We start from the raw sequence: 16,997 nt of genomic DNA, 5'->3' as shown, positions 1-16,997 counted from the left end.
CTGCAGGCCTTTGCCACCTTGCGCTGGATGGTGAATTCCAGCAGGTGATGATTGCTGTCACCCAGGTGGTCGAGCACCCGCAGCCCCCTCACCAGGTCGTCGCCCATGGCCGGGACCAGATCCAACAAGGTGTCTCCCCTGGTGGGGCTGTGCATCTCCTGGGTTAAATGGAGGTCCTGTATCTCAGCTAGGAACCTACGTGAGCTGTCAGACCTGGCTTACTGCTCTTCCCAGCAGATGTCTGGAAAGTTCAGGTCACCCATGATGACCACGTCCTTTGACCTAACTACCTCTGTGAGCTGACTTACGAATTCCCAGTCTTGCTCTTCCCCTTGGTTGGGTGGTCTGTAGTAGACCCCCACCATTAAAGTCCCTTTCCCCTTGACTTCCTTGTATTCTAACCCAGAGCACTTCAGTGTGCCCTTCCTCTGACCCAGTGCTACTCTTTGAGGATGTGCATTTATCCTTGACATAGAGTGCCACACCCCCACCTTTCCTCCCTGTCCTATCCCTCCTGTACAGCCTATAGCCCTTGATATTCACCTCCCAGTCATCCATTGGGTCCCACCAACTTTTGGTGGGCCCCACTATGTCTGGGTTGGTGTTAGCTAGCAAGAAGGTAAGTTCCTTCTGCTTGTTCCCCATACTATGAGCGTTAGTGTAGAGGCATTTGAGGCCTCCTGAAGATGCATGCACTGCCCCACTAATCTCAGTACTACCCAGGCCCCTGTTACTTACCTGGGTATTTGTTTTGCTCGCCATTGGTCTAGGCTGAGCTGTTCTTGTGGGTGACGCTTAGTTTAGTGGCCCAAGGCTTCCTCCACCCTCATCTTCCCCTTCCCCTGATGAGCCTAGTTTAAAGTCTGCCAGAGGAGATCAGCCAACCTAGAAGAGAACACATGCTTACCTTTGAGGGATAAGTGAAGCCCATCCCACCCAAGCATCTCTCTCATCCTGATGTGTGGGTCATTGTCTAGGAAGCTAAAGCCCACCTTGAGACAACGTTCCGGAAGCTGCAAGTTGACCTCTCTGATGCAGGTCTCATGTTGTCTTCCACATCCACTCACTGGTAGGACAGAAGAGAATACCACCTATTTCAACATGAGTTCCCCGTGCAATGCTGTTGCAAAAGGGGCTAATATGATCCCTAGCTGGATATAAAGGGGAGAAATGAGTAGAAATCAGGAAATTACCTTGCTTCTTTGCAAAACATCCCTACTAGCATATTGTGTCCAGTTCTGGTGTCCACTCTTCAGGAAGGATATGGAGTTATTGGGATGTGGTCAAAAAAATTATCCACGGTTTGGAAAAAAACAAGCTGTACAGTGTAAAGTATAAGGAACTCAACTGACACAGTTTATTCAAAGGAAAAATGACAGGGTCCTTGGTCACTGAATTTAGACATTTAAAGATAGGGTGCTTCAGAGTGAGGGGCTTTTCAACCTTATCAACAAGGGCATAATGAGCTCTTATGGCTGGAAGCTGAAGTTAGGGAAATTCAAGATATGCTCTCCTAGCAGATAGGATAGTTAAACATTGGAATAACTACCAGGGGAAAAGTCAGATTTGCCATGACTTGGAGTCCTGATGGTGTGACTGACTGTCTTTTTTAAAATATATGCTTTTTGAAGCACTTCTCTAGCCCATGTGTATAGACATAGAGGGGTCAGGAGGCTGGATGGTTGGTTGTCTTGGTTGTACCTGGCCTTGGAATCTGTGGATCTGAACCCCTGTTGACTTTCCTGTTTGGGTCCAGAACATGCTGCTAACAGTTGCAGTGCTCTAGGCCTTCAATCACTCATTTGTTTGGATCAAGAAGGCATTTTTTATTTTTTTATTTTTAAAGGAAGAAGGTGGGTTCTGTCTCTTGCTTATATGCTGAAGGTCATACTGATTGCTGGGTTTGGAGTCATGATGGAATTTTATCCCTGATCAGATTGCCAGGGACAATATTTTCACCATCCTTTGAAGTATGGGCATAGTTTTCTGGGTTCCTCTGAGTATGCCTAAAATATGTGGAGCGTTGGGCATTAACAACACCTGTGGCATATTGTAGATTTCTGGGGACTAAAATATTTTGTTGCAATTAGAGTCTTCGCATTTATTATAGGGAACTTCAGTAATATGTGATGGCTTATGATACAGGTGATGATCCAGTGGCCCTTTCCAATCTGCCATTACAATTTCTAGTACATGTATTTAAATAATCTATAAAAGAAATGCTTATATCATTTTGAAAATCTCTTCCTAAAACATTTTTAAAACATAGATTTTAAAGACATTTTTTAAATGGTAAATACAAGGCTTACCTTAAACATCTCTTCATGTAGAGTTTTCTGAGGCCATAATGTATTCCCTTCACTCTCCCTAGTTTGTTTGTTTTTCTCCTTTCCTTCATGGCACTGGCAATGTTTTGGGGACATATAATGCAACTATCATTGGATCTCTGCCATATGGCATACTATAACAAATGGTCTAGATACAGAAGTTACACATAAACTGGTTTAAGTATCATAAACTGCCTTAAACCTGTAATATAACAGAAGTTCAGTTCACATAAACCATTTCCAAAATGACCAAAACCAGTTTAAGGTAAGTCTAACACTACATCCAACCAGGTTTAACTGATTTAGGTCAAACTGGTTTATGGAACTTCTGTCCCAGTCCCTTCCTGGTTCAAGTTAATTCACAGTCCAACATCCCAGGATGCTTTGTAGCTGGGCTATGCTTCTGAGGGGAAGGCTACCGCTAGGCAAGCACCCAGGGGCTCCTGAACTGAATGTCAGTTCAGCTGGTTATTGGTTCAACCTACACACCTTAGAGGAAGCTGCCTAGTTTGAACTGATTCAGCCTCAGGCATTTTGACTGTCTGTACTTAGCCAAGGAGGCTACAGTAAAATACCTTTATAAAGCTATTATCTGGAGAAGAGCATGTGGTCCTTATTGGTGTAGCATCTGAGCACTTCCCTTTCATTAATGATCATTATCCTCCTAATACCTTTGTGAAGCATTATTATTATCATCCCTTTTTTACAATAAGGAACTGAAATATTATAGACTATTTAACTTCCCTAAGATCAAAGGAGGAGGTTAGTGATTGAACCAGAAAATGAGCCACTGTCTCATCTATTAGACTATCCAACTGCGCCCTTTAGAACAATCAGCAAAGCCTGTGCCAAAGTACATGAACAATACTTGAAGGCTTGAGAACTTGAAACACTCCCTCTTACTTTGTGTGGCATTTTAAAAACTTTTAGTGCAACCCTAGATTTGTCAATAGGCAGGCAGTAAAGACTGAGAAACAATAATATCTGACTGAACAGCAAAATCTCTTGGACAACTTTGATCTGTCTACTATAGTGGACTTACCACAGGCATGAATTTAGCCTCTTTGCTAGAAGTAGTTAGTTAAATAGTGATAATGACTAAAGATATGTTAGAATGATCTACTTTCCCTCAAATTATTTTGTCCTGGGGAATGGGGTGATGCTGGCAACTCACCTGCAGCAGGGAATGATGCCCCCGGGAAACCCGCATGGCTCATGAGGTGATGTCAGCACCAGATGCTGGCCGGCGAAGATAAAAATGGCGGTGGCTGCAGCGGAAGGGGCGGGTGGCCCCAGAGAAGAGAGGCAGCAGGTGGCGTAGGAGGAACGCGGTCCCCAGCGGCATCTCGAGGGGACTAGAGGGCCAGAGCCAGGAGCTCTGGGGAGAGAGAGCCAGCGGCAAGTCCCAGCAGCGGCGGAGAGTGAGTGGGGTATGACCAGGATGTCGGAGAGGGGGAGCAGCCGCAGTGAACGCTCAGGACCCAGGTGAACGACTGACCCAGAAGGGAGCCTAGGACCCGGCCATGGGGTTGTGATCGAGGTGGGATAGCCACCCAAACTACTGAAGAAGGGTCAGACTGGGCTTAGGGGACCTGGGATAGGGGCCATGAGCCAACCCTGTATCCAGAGTGGCTCGACCCTTGGCGTTTAAGGGCCGGGGCCCAGAAGGAAGCTGGATTGGCTTGACAGGCTACAGGAATCCACCAAGTCAGCTCAGAAAAGGTGGCATAAGGCCAGGGTGCAGTGGTCGTGGAGCCCCGTGTACATCTGCCGGGTCGGACCCGGGCAGTGAGGGACCTGCTAGGCGACCCCCATTGACAGGACATCAAGATGTGGCAGACGAGAACAGGATCAGCAATGTGGGGAAAGAATGACCTCATTGCATTTAAGTGCCCTTAGGCTTGGATGAAACATCAGAGCCATATTCTCAGGGAAAATAAAGCCCGGTGGGCACATTACTTGGTGCATTGGCTGGGAAAACTGTGGTAAGGGGCACCAGAGATGCAAGCATCTGAGATGGGTCCCACTGATTTAATTGACCAGAATTTGCAGGCATTAACACAAATCGTGGAGTCACAACAGAGGCTGCTAGCATAGGTCAGCAACACTTGGGATGCCAAAGATGATGGCGGAAGATGACCCTGAGGCATTTATAGAGACTTTTAAGCGGCACGCCATAGTGATGGGCCTTGATAAAAGTCTATGGGCTAGCCAGATTGGAGCGTTGCTGGTGGGCAAGGCTCAGGGCCATGAATAGGGAGGAGGCCCAGGATTATGGGGCGGTGAAGGTGGGTATTTTGTATTGCCTGGAGCTGAGTCTGGAACACTTCCGGTGGCTCTTCTGGGCTCGGAAAGGGCCAGAACAAAGGCGGCCCAGGGTACTTCTTCAAAGGCTATGAGACCTTTTTGGGAAGTGGGTCAGCTTGCCTTCATGTACAGTGGTGACTCTAGTGGACAAGATCATCCTAGAACAGTTCGTCAATGACTTAGAAGATAGAACCCGACAGTGGGTCCGGCAACATCCCCGACCATGTATGAGGAAGCCTTGAAAGTGGCGGAGGCCTTTACGGCTTCTGAATGGTCCTACCCACAAGAGAGAAGAGGAATGCCTGGGGCAATGCCAGTGTCGAGGGATGCGGAACACCGGAGGCCGGGGTATTGTTCCTAAGGTGGGGACATGGTATGCTACCATTGTGGGAAATGGGGCCACTTTGCTTGGGAGTGTCCAGGGCATGGCATAGGGAAAGGAAATTCTCTGAGCACTGCCAGAGGGGTGAGTGAATCCTCTAGGGACTGGAGTGGCAGGGAGCCTATGGACTGTAGCTTCGGGACAGCAAGTGAGAGTCCCATGTGGGAACGCCCCGTAGTGCAGGCTTGGATAGAGAACTGGCCTGTCCGGGCAGTATTAGACTCGGGATGTGCTCAGTCAGTAATCAGGGCAGATCTCTGGTCAGGGGCTGCACGGGGACAGGCGGACCCGGTAAGGGTGTCATGCCTACATGGAGAAACCCAAGTCCTGCGTCAGGTTAAGGCCCACGTGAGGGTAATGGAACACCAAGGGGAGCTGCTGGTAGGACTCGCACCACGTCTTGCATGTGAGATGCTACTAGGATGAGATTGGGCCCCGTTGTATAAGGTGTTAGATAGAGTGCGAGATGTAAAGGTGGTGTGCTGGAAGTTGAAGTGTCGGGAAGGATGGCTTGGAGACACTGGCAGCGAGGCCGAAACGAGCGAGGAGGAAGGGAGTCCCTTGACAGACTGGAGGGACAGCGCTAGCGGACCCCAGTCCTGACAGGCCTAAGGAGAGGATGCGGAGTTACAGGAACTGTGGACCAGTTCAGTGGCCGGAGACCTGCGAACAACAACAACAACAGGCTCCACAAGCCACTTTGAGGTGAGACATCACCTTCTCTATTGGGTAACCCCAGGAAGAGAGGGGCAGGACACTAGGGTTCAGCTGGTGGTGCTAAGAGTGTAGACAGGCCATGTGGCGCCTGGCCTATACCACACCCATGGGGGGGCGGGGCATCTGGTTCGTGAACACACCATAGACAAAATCACTTGTTGGTTCTTTTGGCCAAAATTGGGGGACGATATTGCTCGACATTGTGCTGAGTGTCTGGTATGCCAAAAGACCAGGGAAGATAGACCTTCCCAAGCCCCACTACAACTCATGCCCATTATAAATCAGCCATTCTCCCGAATCGCTATTGATGTGGTAGGACCCTTACCGCATAGTAGCAACGGCTATCAATTTATTCTGGTTTTTGTGGATTATGCAACTCGGTACCCCAATGCCGTACCCTTAAGCTCCGTGACAGCCCCCCAGATTGCGGACGAGCTGGTAAAGTGGATAGCCTGCATGGGGATCCCACAGGAGATCCTCACAGACCAGGGACAGAATTTTATGTCGGGGATGTTGCGGGGGGTCTGCCAGACACTGTGGATCTGGCAGCTAAAAACGTCAGTCTATCACCCGCGAACTAATGGGTTGGTAGAATGGCTGAACAGGACACTGAAGAGAGTGTTATGGCGATGCATACAAGGGGACCCACGGCATTGGGATTTGATGTTGCCATTAGTTTTATTTGTGCTCCAGGATGCCCCATCTGAGTCATTAGGATACTCCCCATTCAAGCTGGTATTGGGCCATCGACCCTGGGGGCTACTGCAGATACTTAAGGAACAACGGGAACAGGGCCCTGAGACCGTCCCTGACTGGTCGAAGTACCAGCAAGCATTCCAACAATGGGTTCAGACGGCCCAAGAGTTTGCGGCGGGTCATCTAAGATAGGCACAGCAACAGCAGAAGGCCCGGTACGATACCTGTGTGAAGGAAAGACAGTTTCGACTGGGGCAGAGAGTGTTGGTCCTGTTGCCCTCCTCGACCAGTAAGTTATTAACGCAATGGCAAGGGCCCTTTGAGATTGTGAGACAAGTCGGGCCCGTAGACCATGAAGTCTATCACCCAGGACATCTAAAACCAAAACAGATCTATCATATTAATTTATTGAGAAAGTGGCGACAACCGGAAGGTTGGGTGACCTTCGAAGAAGATGCAGGCGAGAATGGGATTGGCAATGTGGGGAAACAATGACCTCATTGCATTTAAGGGCCCTTAGGCTCCGCTGAAACATCAGAGCCATATTCTCAGGGAAAATAAAGCCCAGCGGGCACATATTTCATTTCAAAGCAAAAAACAAATCACACACTTCTCTACTGCAGACAAAGAATAACACAGCTCTGAACTAAATATACTGTAACAAACTCAATGGAATTAAATTTGGGATGCACTTGGCCCATTATTTTTAAGTACTCTTTTTTTTTGGTACCTGATCTAATGTACACTATAAAAAGAAGCGTTATTAGAGGAAAAGTTAGTAGATCCAATCAGTATAGACCTGTGTCTGTTTGTGCACATGTGGTATGCACATAAGTATGTGTGAAGGAACATGTTGAGAGTTAAATGGTGGACTCCAGGGGACTTCACTGTACCAATGATAATTGAAATAAGCAGACCTCAGTAGCCTCAACGAATTTTGTGGAGCTATATTCTTCTTCTTTTTGTATTACTTGTTCTCTAGATTAGTACTCCCCCGTTCCCCACTAGCATTAAGAGACACTTACAGCAACCCTCATCTCCCTAATAACACCACTTTATAGAGTTAATGTTGGACTCTGTGGGACTGAAGAAGTAATGTGGCACTTGGAGCATGTCAGCCACAGAACTTGCCATCTGCCTGGGGAATTTCACCTCTGTTTAGACTCAATTCATATGAATCTCCCGAGGTGAAATTCCATTTAGCTTAGTGCAATTCAACTCTAACAATTATAGTTATGCGTCAGGCACTTTCTTTTATTTCTGCTATTTTGGTGCCTGTTGTATGTAACTAGACACATTCCACTTTACACCCATGGTGAAAAGTGCTGTGGTGACCCCAATAGCAGAATGAGGAAGGAAATTAAAAATTTAAATGGGGAAACTTTGGTTAAAAAATTTTTTTAAGTTTTCCAAAAGCACTAACTGTCTTAAAACTCTGACCGCTGTGCTCAGAGGCTGAGCACACAACTAGAATGTCATATTCCTCTGTTGGCTACACTCATATAAATTTAGAACAACCCCTTAAAATAATAGATTTATTCTGATTTTATAGCACTGTGGCTAAGAGCAGAATTTGGTCTAGTTGCTGTTATTAATACTAGCACCAATAATCAAATAAGAAGAAAACATCATTAGCCGAGGAAACAGAAACTTCTTTAGTGATGTTAAAATACAGAGGATTTTCAGGGAGTCACAGCAAATACATATAGAACTGTCTTACTGTTGCCCTGTGGGGTCAGGCCAACTCTCAGGATCTCAATATTGTGCTGTTAGACAGGAGGGTGTGATACAATTGGGCATATACAAACACACAAATCAATTAGGTACACACACACACTACTAACTCAGGCATATACACATCCAAACCAACTTAGGCACATGCATACCTATCACCAATTCAAGCACATACACTATACACCCCAAAAGTTAGACAAAAATCAATTTGCCATACCCGCACACTCAGTACACAAATTAGTGATCTGTGTATATTTATGTATATGTGCACACACACACACACACACACACACACACGGAAGTTCCTAACTTGGATGGTACAGTGTGTGCATGTGTGTGTGGATGCGTGTGCTTGGGGTACCTGGGATACTTGGGGGAAGGTTAAGGTGAGAGAGAGAGTTAAAGTGTAGGGAGTGAAAGTTGCCAGAACCGGTGGTCTAGAGAGAAGCTGGCTGAGGAGCTGAGGCTTGGGTTTACTTAAAACAGATTGGGGCTGGAAACTGAGACTGGTAGCTGAAAGACTGGTGGGGGGCAGATAAGTGGTGGCAAGGAGGAAACAATCGGGAAACAGACAAAAACCCAACTCGGGGTTTCAAAATAGCAGGTTTATTAAACAGACAACACACTGCACAGAACCATGAAGTTATTGGTTCCCACACACACACGCGCACACACACAAGCACTCCCAATGGCAGCAGGAGAAAGACTCAGTGGAAGGGCTGGAGTCCAGGTAGGGAAGAGAAACAGAGTCCAAGTCCTTGGTTGAAGAGGTGGTGGGGGTGATAGCTGCTTATCCAGGATAGAAAGGAGTCTTTGTCCAGTAGCTGTTTTTCAGAGGGAGGGTCACTGGCAGGGCCTCTGGGTGGATAGGTGGTGTGGCATGGTGCTGGTCCAAATGGAGAGGGCATCCCAAAGAATCAGTCTTCACTACCCCTTTTTATGGGGCAGACTACCTCTGATCTCCTAGGGGAGGGCCTGTCCAGGCAAGGTCAGTCCTGTTCCAGAGGACTCCAGGTGTTCTTACTGAGCATGTGCAGCTTGGCACAATGGTGGGTTGCTTCATCTTGTTTCTTGAATGCTGAGGGTAGTTCCAAGGTCCAGGGCGTTGGTTCAGGTATTGGTGTTGATGGTTTGGTCATTCAGAGGGAGCTATTATTAGACCTACTGCCATTGTCTCTCAAGCATCCTCTTTCATCCCTATTCATTCAGTTACATAGGAGGGGTAATACGAGTCATAGTTTACTGTAACCTAGGGGGTTGCCGTGCTCTCCCCTAATGCCCCTTTACTGTGCCAAGTTAACCTAAAAACACCCTCAAATCTTTCCTGCCACATCTTGTTGTTAATGTATATAATTGGGAGGCTGCCTTTCCGTCCTCTTGGACATGGTCTCCTGCTGTACACTGGCCCTGTTCTGTAATAGGTGTTTTGGTGCACCCCAGCCTTATGGGCTATGCGTGGCTCCAACCCCTCCTTTACCACGCCCCAAGCCTCACAGATGTAACAGACGTTCTTCGGCCTCACACTCTCTCTGGTGCTCAGGCGCTCCACAGCCCTGTCTCACCCTGAGCCTCACTGGGTGCTCCGCAATTTCTGTCCCCTCTCTGGGGCTTCTCGCTGCCCCCTCTCTGGGGCCTCGGGGTCGACACACCTCAATGCTGTGTCCTCCCTGGTGCTCGGGTCAGCACACCACCAATGCAGTGCCTTCTCTGGCATTCAGGGTTTCTTCTCCCCCAATGCTGTGCCTTCTCTGATGCTCGGGTCAGCACACCCCCCAGTGTAATGACTTCTTTGGCATTCGGGGTCAGTGCATCCCCAATACTGCACCCTCTCTGGCACCTGGGTCCCTACACTGCCATGGACCCCCTATGAGGCCTCCTCCATCCCCTTATAGCCTCACCCAAACCACCGGTGACAACAACAAACAAAACACAAGCCCCTGGGCTATAACATAAATTCATTCCGCTCGTCTAAAACATCATTCCAGCCACACCTAGGGTGTTCCATCTCTCACCAGTATCAAGCTGTTCGTGTAATCAGGCCTCTCCCCTTTACTCACTCAGGCAGAGCTTCTTTCCCCTCAGCTGCCAGCAGGGAACTGCCTGCCTGGCCTCAGCCCTGGGGTTTAAACGGGAGCCAGGCCCTGCCCCTTCCAGTCAGCTGACTGCTAACAGGTGTAGGTCACTAGCAACCTGGGCTTCCTCCTCACTGCTCCCAAAAGTGGGAGGCACCTTAGTGCCCTGCTACAGTTACACAACTGGGCATGGGGATAAGCTAGAGGCTTGACATTACAAGATGGAAACTTGACATGACTTACACTAACTTACACATATAGGCCTAAAACAGTAATCACACAATATAAAATCAGTAAAAAAAAATCAATACAAACATAATAATTATCACTTATAAAACAATGGCAACCTATATCAAAATAGCAGGGCACTTATTTGCAGAGGGGAAAGAAAAATAAAACATTGCCTAAAATAAAATATTAAAGCTTATCCTACATCTTAGCTTACTTATAATTATCTGTAGGGAATAGAGAGGGAGAGGAAAAGTCAGAAATAGTTGGGGAAGGGGAGGGAATGCATTTTTAAATTTAAAAAAAGAAAAACTGGGGGGGTTTGCTACATTATGGGCCACCATGGATTATCTACTGGCTCCTATGGACCTACTCCTAATTTGCTTTGGCGTAGGTGAGATCAGAATCGTGCTTCAGAATTCATTCCAGGGACAAGCCACTTAAACTGTGGGCTCCCACTGGCCGCCTAATGGTGAAAGAGCAGAAACGTAGCGTGGAAAGGCAAGGCGTATTAATGACTGTGCTGATCCTGTTTTGATCTGTGGTCAAATGAGATGTCTGTTTACAGCCTGAGAAGATGACCCAAAGAAGTGCCAGCTGTCATGGTGTTTTCCTGGATGACTTCTGATCTTTAGGATGGACCATGCTTTTGCAGCTTGGATGTGTATCTCTTCTGCCAGTTCTCTGCTGTTGTTCACCCTCCCCGCTTGCACTTGTGGGCACCTCTGCCCAGGGCACCAATCTATAGTTATACCTCAGAGAAGCACACTATGCTAAACGCATTGCATCAGGTTTTCCTCAGCTCAGCAGTGCCATCACAGTCCTTCTCACCATTTCTGCTGATAGAGATGATTGCTCCCTTCCCTGAACCTTATCCTGGCTTCTCTATTTCACTTGTTAGTACTATCCTGTCTCCTTTTGACATTCCACTGGAATAAAAGGAAGTTCAAAGGGGATGATTCATCCTTGAAGTAGACTGTTACTAGTCTTGTAAGATATGTGCAAGGGAAGAAAAAAAAATGAGAATATGTGACCATCTCACTCGTTATAAAGCCCATCCATATACAGTGTGAAGTCAAAATGCATTTATCCCTGAGGTTTCATTTGATTAGTAAAGACATTAATAGAATTATATTTTGGTTGTAGGGTTTCTCCTGTCAGACTGCTCAGTTCTCTCTAGAAAATAGCACTTTCAGGACTTAGATATTTTACTCTACACAAGAGACTCTCACTCTTATTTTTTGTGAGAAAAGACTGACCTGATGTAGGTGCTTAACTTGAGAAAACGGTTTACAGCTCAGAGTCCTAAGTAGAGATATGTACTTCTGGCACATAATAGGTGTCCAACCCCCTTTGCAATGCAAGGCTTAAAGCCACCTCAACCCACTCAGTATTTTCACATTGGCACTCAGCTTGCTAGTTTCTGAGGGTCTGTTGCTTAGGTGGCTCACTCTATACAGGCATTGTGTAGGGAGTTTGTGCTCCTTGCTTCAAGCTGTTAAATCCAATGGATGCTACTTAATGGGGTTAACCCTTACATGAAAATATTGATGTGCATGCCTCTGCATTTTCATATGTGTAATCTTGTTTCTCATGCCCAGATGCAGGTTGTCCATTCACAAAACAGATAGGCCTGCAGTTTTTACAGAAGCAATCAAGGAAGCCTGCTAAAAATGTGATACGATTTATCTGCATATGTTTCATTAATATTTATTTTGCACAGAGGGGGTACACATTCACACTAAATATTATAACATGTGGTGCTGCAACTATATAATTATATTCCCCTGCAGATCAGAACTGAATCTAGCTTCCTCCCACAGGTAACTTCTTTTGAAACATAATTACTTTCCTCTGTAGCTTGCACTGGAAAGGTTCATCAGGAAAGGTGCATCTGCTAACCTAAATTATCTTCTAAAGCCCTGGCTCAGCATTCCAGCTATATTAAGAAAAGTACTTAGGCCAGGTACAGACATTACACTTTTACCAGTATGAGTGGTCAGAAACCACCCTATATGCATAACAGAACAGAACTTTGGCACACAAAACTGGTCTACACCCATAACAGAACAGAAGTTCAGCACACAAACTGGCTTAAAAATGGTGGATCCCCATCTAAGATTTTTTTTCCCCCCACCAAAGGGCAAATATACACTCTGTTCACTACCAATTTAAACTACGCTACTTATAGAAAACTGGATAACAAAGATCGATTCCACCTCAGGCTTTTGAATGTCTGTACCTAGCCTTAAGCATGTTTACTTCATAGATGCTCATGCATCTACTCACATCTTTGCTGAAAAATGGTAGACTTAAGATTGTACTTAAATACTGTGCTGAATTGGGGCCTACCAAAAGAAACATGTTGTCAGTTCCTCTTTTCATTTGCATTAATATGAATTAAGAGTAAATTCATTGAAACTAATAGAGTTACACATCTATGAGTAAGAGGAGAATCCACTCCCTGGTGTATTAGTAAATAGCTGTGAATATTCCCATCATCTTAAAAAAGGAGCTATATTTTTAGGTAACTAAAACTATCAGCTGTCATTATACTTTAAAAATTGCCCCCTCAGCAGCAACAATACAGCCTGTTAGCTGTTCCATTAGCCCATATCTCCATTCTGAAAAGACATATTAGAATGTTCACCCAATCAAGCTATCATGTTGGCTGAGCATCCTTCAGAGCTTTCTAATATACAATAATACGGCTATCACTTTGTGCCTAATGTTTCATAAAAATGCCATATATAATGCTATCTTCTTGGCTTCCTATCTCCTTTAATGAAAGTTTGCAGGAGTTTCATTTCCAAATGGTTACTCTACCAATCATTGGGAAAAAAAAATTATCTGGGAAGCTATTGCAAATGTTCAGTAATTGTATATAGGGAGGAGGGAAGTGGGCTTTCTTTTCCTATAGCACTCAAACGCTCTAACATAATGAATGTGTTATCAGCTACAGTAATCACTGAGTCTCTTTTCTGCAATTACATGTTATCGCAGTGTTTATGTTCAGCATTTCTGCCTCCTTTGCCTCTAGCATGTGGATGTGAAGAAAAAGCCAGGCCTTGGGCAGCTATGTTAGACACACTGGACCATTGATTTCAGTGGAATTATTTCAGGACCTAATCTGAACTAGAGTATTTTTTTCCCCTGTGAAATATATCCACACATGAAAACAGCGGCATGTGACACATACCTATTTCTTTTGCAAACTAGATAATTGTGCAAATGGACAGCTAACACATGCATGCACATGCCACTGTGTCTTGAACATGGAGATAGGAGTTTTGTTGGCAAAGCAATTTACTTGTGCAATGTTTAATGTACTTTGCAACTGTAAATTAAGCACTGTAGTCAGATAATAAGGCTCAAGGGAGACCTAATTTTTAGCCATTTCTGAATCTTGCAATTTTGGGGGGCATGAATAAAAAACAGATTCTGAAGCTGTTCCTCCCTACACATTCTTTCTTATTTGGGTATCTTGACCATCTGGCTCTGCCTGCATCTAGCAGTTAGATAGATTTCTAAATGGCTGTGAATAATGGGGCCACAGGAGGACATAAGAACACCTCCCAGCCAAGACAGGTGAGGTGCACAAGGAGTACCTAGGTAAGTGACAGGATACAGTTGGACCTGGGCAGGTTACAGAAGTGGGCAAATGAGAATAGGATGGGATTTAATACTGACAAGTGGAGGGTACTGCACTTGGGCAGTAAGAACCAGCAGCATACCTATACGCTGGGGAACTCCCTTCTTGAAAACACAGTGGCAGAAAGAGATCTTGGAGTCATTATCAATTCCAGAATGAACATGGGCCGCCCATGTGAGGACGTCGGTAAGGCTAACTGCACCTTGTCATACATCCACAGATGCATCACAAGCAGGGCCGAGGAGGTGATCCTCCCCCTCTGTGCGATGCTGGCCAGGCCACAGTTGGAATACTGCATCCAGTTTTGGGCACCGCACTTTAGGAGGGATGTGGCCAGCATCAAGAGGGTCCAAAGGAGGGCCACTCACATGATCCGGAGACAGCAGAACAGACCCTACGAGGAGAGACTACAGGATCTGAACCTGTTCAGCCTTCACAAGAGGAGGCTGAGAGGGGACCTGGTGACTGTCTATAAACTTACCAGGGGGGACCAGCGGGTAATGGGAGAGACCCTGTTCTCCCGAGCACCTCCCAGAGTAACAACGAATAATGGTCATACGCTGTTTAAGAGTAGGTTCAGGCTGGACATTAGAAGGTGCTACTTCACAGTCAGGGCAGCTAGGTGCTGGAACCAGCTTCCAAGGGAAGTGGTGCTGACTCCTACCTTGGGGGTCTTTAAGTGGAGGCTGGATAGTTACCTAGCTGGGGTCATATGAGCCCAGTATTCTATCCTACCCAGGTCAGGGGGGCAGACTTGAAGATCTACCTAGGTCCCTTCTGACCCTACATCTACAAAGCTATGAATTTCCTGGATGCAGGAAATTTTAAGTTCCTTTGACCTTTTCAATGTCCTGGCTTTTATGACATTTCCAGAATGCCTCTGCCTACAAACAGAGTGCCTCCATGTTTATTGTGATTTGTTGATCTGGCTTTCTACCTTATAGTTCCTTGTGGGACACAAGACAAGCAGTTTGTAAAGACCTATAAAGCGTTTGTCATAGGATAGATATACACTAGCCAAAGAAAAGAAGTTGGGGCTGCTTGGAGCAGGACTACAAGTAGGAGGCAGGGAAGAGATCCCTGATAGAAAGAGACACTCTTTTTCAATTTGCAGAGCAATTAGGAAACTGACCATTTATTTTACAGACATGGAAATTCCCTCATTTTCACATTTCTATCAACATACTTTCTTTGTGATCTGTAGCACTGTTGGCTTTCAGGCCCGAGCTTCCACACAGCTTGGTCAATGCACCCAAATCCCCCATGGTATTGACTGCTGCTGTTCCTATCCTGAGTCCTCACTGCCTTCTGTCAAAGCATTGCACCACTGATAAGCAACAAAGTGCAAAATATCCTCAACCATAGAGGAGGGTTAAAGGTCCATGGATCTCCAAAAGCTACACCCTAAGAGGTCTACTTCTTTTAAGGTAGTCCAGGAGGGTAAACACTAGAACAGGAAAAGATTATGTTACGACGCACTTGTCTCTTCCATATGCTACCTCTACTTTTCTCCCCAAGCTCTGGGCTAAGTTGAATGGCTCAGCATAGGTGATTTTATAGCTCTAATGAAACGACACAACCAGGGAGCACTAGTGACCCTTACCCACTATTTTTAATTGTAAGACCATCTGTATGAAATGAGCATGCTTTTTTGAACTCCTCATCTCCAGCCAAGATGCCCAGAAATGTTGCAGCCAGCCAGTGGCTCTTGCTCAGTTCAGATGTGATAATCAAGATAATTAGTTAATTAAGTTTGTGCCATATTTAAAAATTGTGGGTTGAAACCTGATAAGTGCTGATCACATATACTTCTCCTTCACCTGTGGATTAGATGCAAATGAAGCAGATGGGCAAACAGGGTGGAAAACAATGCTGTAATTGGAGATGTCCACCTACCTCACATTAAGATGATGAAAAAATGATTATTGGATGGATTGAGGTTTCTCATATCCAATGTATTTATGGGAGGGGGAAAGGAGGATGGGATTGTCTCAACTTGATCATATCTGAGGATGAACGTTCCTGATGATCCTCTCTCAGCCCTGAAAGCAGCCTCTGATCTGTGGGATTTATTCTATTCATGATTAGGAATGAAATGGATGGGAAGCTTTATTGCAGAGGGCTTGACATAGTTTTGGAAAACAAATTGATAAAAATAATTTGCTCATTGTCAACTGGGGTGTTCTTAAGTTATAGAAACACTGAGAGCTTTATTACTTATTTCCACCCACCCCCTGCCTAACTATCATTTATTTATGGGAGTAAAATGGATTTACTTGTTCAGAAATAAGATGCACACTGAAAAAAACCCCCCAAAGTTCTCAGTTTCTAAAGTCTGGTAAAAGCTTCTCCTTAAAGAAAGATCTATGGGAAAATCCAGCCATTATTAGGAAATGCAGAGAGAGATTTTTTCCATTTCTGTATTTGGGTGTATTGTAAGTGATGTAGTCACTGCTCACTGTCCCCACAAAACAATGCAGAAGCTGAAAGAGCGATGCCTTATACTAAGATTCCCTAGTAATAGAGTTGTTAAAGAGGGAGTGTGCTGAATATAGAAACAAAATCTGCCCGAGACTACAGATGGCATCTGCTTGCTGATGGCCAAATTCCAATCTTCCACACCTTTTGTGCTGATGGGAGAGTTGACTTTTGTGTGGTTCCCAGTTGGCACCAGTTATGCTGGTTTAAAGTTATTAAAAAGCAGCTGTATAGTTCTTCTGAGTGCAAATCACCCCACTGTTTAACTTCTGGAGCAGACCTTGAGAGGCTCACTCAATATTCTTTGGTGGGCTAGAGGTGAGAAGATTATATTGGAGTAGGTAGAGGCTGGAACAGATCAGTGCCTTGATGATTTTCAGCTGCTGTGAGCTGCACTGTGGCTC

This window comes from Crocodylus porosus, unplaced genomic scaffold (assembly GCF_001723895.1).
Source record: "Crocodylus porosus isolate Cpor-Errol unplaced genomic scaffold, CroPor_comp1, whole genome shotgun sequence".
Taxonomy (NCBI): Eukaryota; Metazoa; Chordata; order Crocodylia; family Crocodylidae; genus Crocodylus; species Crocodylus porosus.
Note: the sequence above shows the minus strand (reverse complement) of the source record.